This window comes from Vipera ursinii (assembly GCF_947247035.1).
Source record: "Vipera ursinii genome assembly, chromosome: 2".
Classification (NCBI taxonomy): Eukaryota; Metazoa; Chordata; class Lepidosauria; order Squamata; family Viperidae; genus Vipera; species Vipera ursinii.
Window position 1 is genome coordinate 262,975,011 of NC_139513.1, and position 8,922 is coordinate 262,983,932.

The window sequence follows — 8,922 nt, forward strand, 5'->3', positions numbered from 1 at the left end:
TAATCCCTTTCATGTGAAGGCAAGTCTGTCACTCTATTTACGGGATCCAAAAACAACCTTTCTTTCTCTATCTTTTTTTTCTTTTTCCTGAACTGCATTTCTTGATTAATTCAGAATTTTTGGCCTTAGAATACTGTTGTTGTAAAAATGGCCTTAATTTTTTCCTGGTGAAACTTTATTTTATTTATCCCTTTTGGTCATGTTTTTAAAATGTGCAATAAAGTACTAGACAAATTTTGGTATGGGGATTTTTGAATATACGTTCTGATATTTTATACCAAAACATGTCCATTAAGTGGAAAAACAGGCATTTCTAGTTCCACAATTCAACACCATTATTAAAATTATACATTTAATAATGTGGAACACATGTGAAACCTGACAGGAATCCATCCAACCCTATAAATACATGTAGACCCAGTAAGTGGTAGTAGAACGAGTATATTCTGAAGATCGATTTAATGCTTGGATTAGAATGTTTGTATGTACTGTCTTCAAAAGGAAAGTTGCAATCCATTACTCTTTGCTCTAGACAATTTAATGCTGCTTTTCTATTAGATCAGTTGAAGAGACAGAGCAATCTAGGCAATGTCAGATAAAGGCTAAAGATTTATTTGCTTCTTTAATTAAATCACTCTATAATCATGGTTAGACTAGTCTTTGTCTCTGAACAATGAAGTAAGTACTTCATGTGTGGGCCTAGCCAGACATTTCAGCTCTGCCATTAAACACTTAAATTAAGAAAGTAGTTTATATCAGAGAACCTACTCAAAAAAATCAATAGAAGAGCAAAAGCTATTTATGGTCTAATATCCTTTCTTTTACATTCTAGACCAGTAAAAGATACGGCAATGTCAAACAAGTGTGTCTTAAGTTCTTATAGAGTTTAGATTGTATTAAATGACCGTAATCGAGTGAAAAAAACAAGCTTGTTTAGAATCCACATTTAATGACATTTATATATTTGCACATCATTAAAAATAAAACCCAAAGTAGGAAATAACCACCTTTTGTGCCTGTTTAAATAGACTTTAAGTAGCACTTGGAGAAAATTACTCATTTAATAACATTGTAGAAAGTCACTATTAATACGCCTTTGCAATCATTTGCTGTTGTAGCCAAGGATTATAATAAGGTTCTTGCTGACATTATAGTCCAATGATTAACATCTAAATTTATAGTCTCTCCAAGTCACAACACCTTTTCATCTCTTGGCATTAGCAGCATTATGAGCACAAAACTGGGTGCAAAATATATAAGATAACATAAAAATATGGTGGTAACAGGGGAAAAAGTAAAATCTGCAAGCAAAAATATGCACAAGCTGTGAACTAAAAACAATCTCCCAAACTTAAATGGAAAGAAGATGAAATGAACTTAAAACTAGGAAAATGTAAAATGGATAGAAAACAGAAGTAACAACTTTGCCCACATCAGTCTTCAATTAAGGTATCAGGTATAAAGATGCAAGTGAATATTTGCTGTAAATGCCAACTTCAGATTTGTAGTCATGGAAGCAATTAGAGAACATCCCCTGGAGAGAAGCATCTGTTTGTATTCTGCTATTCATTTCTGTCCGCATCATCTCTAACCAAAACCCCACCCAGAAGAACATTTGGATTCAACCACTACAATAAAAACAAAGTCCAGTTCACTTGTCTTGGAGAGACAAATGGAATGGTAATAAAGAATCAACCAAGACCATCTGCGTATCACATTATTTACTATAGTGTATCTTACAACAGCAAAAACTTCTCAAAGATGATAATTTTTCCATGCTGATGTGACACCATATCTCCAGAGAATTTTTAATTGTCAGTCTACTAATGAATTGTTTATTTTCCAGAAACAATTTAATTGATTTACACCATGACAAATGATGTAAAAATGCGCTGATGTGCAATAGCTTGTTTTAAAGCTTGTTAATGTTTTCTGCTGGGTTATACTACACGAACAGTATCCTTTTTTTATCCATTTTTTATTATATGATAGAGTTTGTTTGCTAGACCCATTTAGAGACTGGGGTTTCCTGAGGATATTTGTAGCTCAGGGTTGAACGGTGAGGTCCTTGGTGCTCTCTGAGCTTGGTTGTTTTCTTGCAGACATTTCATTACCAAACTAGGTAACATTGTCAATGCTCACTTTTAACTTTCTCATTTGAAGCTTGAGTGAGTGAACACATAAGGAAACAGATTTTCACTATAAGGAAATAATTGCACATTCCCACTTGAATCATGGAATGCTATGAGGGGAAGAATAAGGGGAAGAATATGATGAGATCAGTGGCGTAGCGTGGGGGTGCAGGGGGGCCCGGCCGCAACATCTGGGGGGGCGCGCTCGCACTCGCAGCTCTCTGCCCCTGCCTGGCTCACTCACTTTCTCTCACTGCAGTGCTGGCTGTGCGAATCCGATCTGAGCCGTCGGGTCGCCACCCACTGTGGAGGGGGGGTGCCAGGCGTGCAGTTAGGGGGCGCAAATTACTTGCCTTGCCCCAGGTGCTGACAACCCACGCTATGCCACTGGATGAGATTAAATAAGAGAATAACAAGAGTTGGAAGGGACCTTGTAGGTCATCTAGTCCAACCCCCAGCCCAAGCAGGAGACCATACACTATTTCTGAACAATGTCCAGGAAAATACTTACCGGTATGTATTTTTTAGTGATCAGTCTCATTTAGGAATATGAAAACATATCAGATTTATTTCTCTTAATTTGTCATTCTTGCAGATGTTAGTTTCAATTGGGGGGAGGATCCTATTTTTTTCTGTTTCTCCTATTTCTATGCCAATTTATTAACAAGAGCATCTTCAATGAGTGAAGACAACCCATTTGCAGACAGCAATACAAAAGTAGAAATAAATGATATAATTAATTTTCTATAGTAGTTTTCATTGAATATCATTTCAGGAAGGTGGATCGTAAGCCACAGTATAATCAAATAAGAACTAGATTGTCCCCTGGTTAATAATTGGGGGTGGGGGTAGGGAGGGACCATTCAGAAATCCCAGCCTGTACAGTAAACTGGGAAGTAAAACAAAGAAAAAAAAAAGAATCCCAGAAGAGGACAGTGACTAAATCTTCTCTACCTTATTGCCATGTAAATTTTTATTTATTTATTTATTTATTTAGTTATATTTATATACCGCCCTATTCCCTGAGGACTCAGGGCGGTTTACAGGGAATTAAAAATCCAAAATACAAAAATTAAGAACCAAATTAAAAAATATTAAATTAACCCTGTAGTCAGTTAAAAAGAACCCCAAATTAAAAATTCCTCCTCAGTCTGGGCCCGAGAGCTCGAAGAGCCAGGTCTTCAGGCCCCGGCGGAATGATCGAAGGTCGGGGGCAGTTCTCAGCTCCACTGGCAGCTGGTTCCAGAGGGCAGGCGCTCCCACCGAGAAGGCCCTATCCCTGGGTGTCACCCGCCGGCAGTCTCTTACCGGCGGGACCCTGAGCAGACCCTCCCTGTGGGAGCGCACTGGGCGAAGGGCGTTTGATGCCGGCAGCAGGTGTTCCCTCAGATATCCCGGACCCAGGCCACATGAACGTGGACATCTATTCACCAAACTGAGTTCAACAAAGGAGAGAATTACCTTTATCTGTCTGTTTCAGTTTTTCTCTCCACCCAAAACTTTGAGTATTGTAGCTGTTAGGCTTTTAAATGGGACATAATCTTATGCAGAATTGACTTGGGAGGCCGGTGTGTGGTGTTGTTGGTTCACATAGTGTGGTGGGATGGAGGGTTTGTTGTCACTGTGTGTTGGGGGGAGGGAGCACGGGGGGGGGGAGGCTCAGCTATTCTCAATGTACACATGTTGTACTTTGACAATAAAGGTTGTTTATTATTATTTATATTTAACATTTAATTACATTTATATTTTTACATAGTATAAATGGCTTTATTTGAGAATAAATTAGTTTTTCTGATCTTAACAGTCTGCAATAAAATTTAACATCAGCCTCAGATGATTTCCACCTTCACTTACATTAAAAAATAATTGGCTGGATGAAGGTCAATAAATGACAAGTTGTACCTTGGGCAGATGGAGGTTAATTTACAAGATTTACAAGTTGAATGTTGTTCAAACTCTTAAATCCTAGCATTTAGATTCTTTGTGAATCTCTGGCTTTCCGTATATTATCACAAGCCAGCAAGAGACAAGGTGGTTGGAGGACACTCAAAAATCACAAAGAGTTGGGACAATTATTGAGACTGAAGGAAATTAAAAAATTGACTTTCCTTTATAGAAACAAGCTCTCACCAACACTGTTACACCTTTCGAGTCTCTTTGTATTTCAAATTAGTCAATTTCTTAAGTACTGTAATTTCAGAGGGATATAATTTTTATATTAATATATTTAAAAATCTTACTTCATATAATTGTATTGCAATAAGAAAGAAAAATACAGGGTAGTGTAATGTTGGTATTGAAAAGATAGTGAGGTTCTTAGTTTAGCAAAATCACCCAACCTTCTTTGCAAGGCTCTCATATTAATTTTTAAAAGCTGTTTTAATGCCAATATAGTCCAGTTGGTTGCAGAAAAGTAGAGAAATAAATAAAAAAGCCAAATTATGGTGCAAACTGGCAGAATTTTTCCAGGAGATGTAAGGAAGTTAACATGAGGGATCTGATTGCACAGCCTGTAAATGGAAGAAATCAGAAAGAAAAGAAATGGGGTCTTTGGGGATGCTAAGCCACATAGCGAGAAAGAGGAACATCTACTTGTCAGAGGGAGCAGAATCAATAAAGAAGTCAGAACTGGACACCTGTAGGAAATGAAACTTTTCAATTAGGGGAGATATAAAAGACTTTGATAAGTGTTTTTTATGTAAGGTATAGAAGACTGATGGCATTTAGACAAATCAGCCATCAATAGAACTTAGAGATAAACCATATTTACACACCATTCAAAAGAGACAATAAAAAAGCTAAGAAGGAAACAAAAGATCAGAACAGATTCTCTTCAACACCTAGATAAGCAGAGATTAACAACAGACAAATAATCAAGCAGAAAACAGTACCCTAATCAAAGAACTGTCAAGGAGAAAACACACACACACACACACACACACAGAGAGAGAGAGAGAGAGAGAGAGAGAGAGAGACTAACTGGCAGGATAAGCTAGTGTATGTAAACAGGGAGCAAATCCCACACTCAATAGCACAAGAATCCCACAGTTCAGCCCTGAGCTATATATATTCGTTTCTGTTGAAAAGACTTTGAAACTATGGGTGTAGTCTCAGGCATAGACAGGGGTCCACAGACATACAGACAGACAGACAGACAGACAGACAGACAGACAGACAGACACACACACACACACACACACACACACACACACACAGAAGAAAAGGCTTAGCTTGGAGGTATGGTTAGAAAGAATAAGAAGTTAACTTGGAAGCCAAACAAAGAGAAAGGGAGTAAGGATGATTTTGAGTCAGTCAGAGATAAAGGAAAAAAGCACAAGAAGAAGAGGAGAGAGGCAATTTGCTTAGATCTAGAAGATGGGCTGGCAGTTTCATCAGAGAGGGAGTGATCCTGTGGATCAGTAGGGGAAGGTTTAGAGAACTGAGAAGAAACAGATCAAATTCAGAAGGAGGCTATCCAGGCTGAGAAGAAGGATTAAATATCATGAAGAAATTAGTGAAGAAGAGTAGGAAGGAACGTATATGAGATTTACAAAGACATTTTTGCTGTAGGCATTATTTGCAAGAATTGGAGAAAATTGGTTTAAGTATTACTGTCCTCTTGAAATGTACTGTATGTTTAAAGACAGTGTTCTGAGCAAGTTTCCATCCCACTGATTTAAATAGTTTATTGACTGAAAATTATTCTTGTACCTGCCTAATACCATCTGTATATCTGCATGGTTACTGTTTTGCTCATTAAATTAGTGAAGTTGCTTTTATCTGACCATAACTAGAGATATTTTATTATTATTATTATTATTGGATGACCCAGGAATGAGAGAGGAAAGCACCTCTTAGATGCTCCTTGAAGGTTTGGCTGCAGGCCAATAAAAGAATGACCAATAAAAGATTGCCAGAATTGGTTTCCAGCTGGTCCTCATTGCTCCACTGCCTGAATCTTTCAGGGGTTGTTGTGTGTGTGAAAAAAAAGCCTGTAAGAACTGCCTAAAGTCTAGTGCAAGACCATGTTTGAGGCAAAGATCTGAAAGATGGGAATTTGAAGGACCTTCTGCCCATGGTAAACTGGCCATCTTGGAGCTTAAACTGCTGAGCTCCAGTGTCACAAACCACAAAAATGAGATTTTGGAATTTGAGCTTGCCACTACTCAGCCAAAAGTAAATCAGCTGAATTTAGCTGTAGGATTTTGAGTGTAGGGATAATCTAGGAAAAACATCAAGCCCCCTACAAAATTACTTTCAAATAAAAATTCACTAAAATTGGTTCACTAAAACATCAAGAATTTATAGAGCAAAGAGAAAGAAATGATGATTTTTTTTAGCTACTGCTGAAACATGGGCAAAGTAGATCATAACTGTGGTGTCTGATATATAATATAAAATAAAAATAGTGGTTATTTTTCTGATATTTAATCACAGAAAGTAAAACAGCTGAATTATATTCCATACAAAAAAGTTGAGAAAAACAGAGCAGAATGAAACTTGAGGGCCCTTCCTCACAATACATTATTTTTTTATCCTTTGTAAGCAATAACTAGACAACTTTTTAGATCTTGCCATCCATGAGCTAAGGCATATGTGCCTCAAAGTTTTTTTTCTTAACGTAAATGTGGGCATCATTTTGTATCTCCTCCATTCAGCTAATCTATTAATAATTTGCTGTAATTTAAATGGGTTTTCCACTTTAATATATTCAACATAGTATTCTATTTCAAAATCTTTATTTGCATTTTACAAAATAAATGTAACTTTTAGCTCATAAAGAGCCTTATAATGAAAGATTGTGGGTCATTGGCAATTTATGGAGTGTCTTACATTCTATTTCAGCTTTTTCCATTTAGCTTGTGGTATCTGCTGATTTCTGCAAGGGCCCTCTGGAGCCGTGAAAGTAATTCCAGTGCATTCTACTTGTTTGGGTCAGTGTGTTATAGCTATCCAAACTCACTTTTCTACATTTTATTTATTTCTACCCAGAATAACACCCTGTGAGTAGAGTGGGGTCAAGAGAGATAAAACGTCCACTTTCCCAATGAACTTGTATGGCTGAAAGCAGACGTTGACCTTGGCCAGGTCTCTGAATATGCTTCAAGATTTGTCTGGATGGCATTTTTGAAAGGATACATAATGCAAATCCTGAAACAAGTCTCCCAAGAATCAAAATGATGGTCCCATTAAAAAGGTGAAACTGGAATTAATCAGATCATTTTAGAATAGCAGTAAGATTTAAATGATTATTCAACAGAATACAGGAATTGCCAAGACTAGTCCATTGCTGGCTGTCTCCATTCAGCACACACCAGCATTTATGATAAGAGTAGCACTATAATAATAAAGCAATGTATAAAAGTATATTCTTCTTACAAATTGCTTTTTTGCTCGTAGTGATAGAAGCCCAGATGGTGCCTTAACCATTTTAGCAATTTTAGATTCAGCTGCAACTCTGCTGCTGAATGTGCACCTCTAAGAATAAATTCCAATCAAACGCTGTGTGTGTGTATGTGTACCTACATGCATACCTGCGTGCATGTATGTGTGATATACGTGTATTTAATAGGTTGTTAGTAATAAAGAAAGTGCTGTTACAGTGACAAAATGACAAAAAGTCACTTCCACCAGACATTTGGATCTTAAGATGAAATTGTTTTACTTTATGTAGAATCCTGCGCTTAAAATATTAAAGCAATAACACAATGTAATAAATCAGATTGAGTAATATAATTTATTGCATGGTGTTATTGCTTAAATGTTTTGCTTATATATTTTATGTAGGTTTCAGCTTGCCAAGAAATATTCAGTCATTTAGCAAAATAGAAGTTTAACAGTTAAACAGATTAGACAAAGGGTAAGAGGGTGCTTGTAGTATACACTAGGCCACAGAACTGCATCTCTATCTTAAGTAACTACAAAGGCAAATAATAGCCGTATGAACTGGCATGAGACTGTGTTGAATTCAAGCATCCCCTGGCCAGATCATGCGCAAGAGGGCAATATTTTCAGGACATTCCTTGAATTTATTAAAAGGATTTATTTATTTATTTATTTTATTATATTTATATACCGCCCTTTCCCGAAGGACTCAGGGCAGTTTACAGGGTGATTAAAACGAAAAATACAAAAGTTAAAAACAATTTTAAAAAATTATATCAATCCCTGAACAAATAAAAACCCCAGTTAAAATTAAAATTAAAATTCCAGCCTGGGCCAGAGAGCTCGAAGAGCCAGGTCTTCAGGTCCCGGCGAAATGAACGGAGGTCGGGGGCAGTCCTAAGCTCCACTGGCAGCTGGTTCCAAAGGGCAGGCGCACCCACTGAGAAGGCCCTACCCCTGGGTGTTATCCGCCGGCAATCTCTTACCGGCGGTACCCTGAGAAGACCCTCCCTGTGGGAGCACACAGGACGAAGGAAGCTTGATGCCGGCAGCAGGTGTTCCCTCAGATATCACGGACCCTCGCCATTTAGGGCTTCATAGGTCATCACCAGCACCTTGAATCTCACCTGGACGGCAACCGGGAGCCAATGCAGCTCGCGGAGTAGAGGTGTTACATGGGAGTATCGGGAAACCCCCATCACGACTCGCACGGCCGCATTCTGCACCAGCTGAAGCCTCCGAGTGGTCCTCAAGAGCAGCCCCATGTAGAGAGCGTTGCAGTAGTCTAAACGGGAGGTCACGAGCGCGTGAGTGACTGTGCGTAGGGCATCTCGGTCCAGATAGGGTCGCAACTGGCGCACCAGGCAAACCTTCCTGAAGGATCACCTTCAGCCAGGAAACTCTA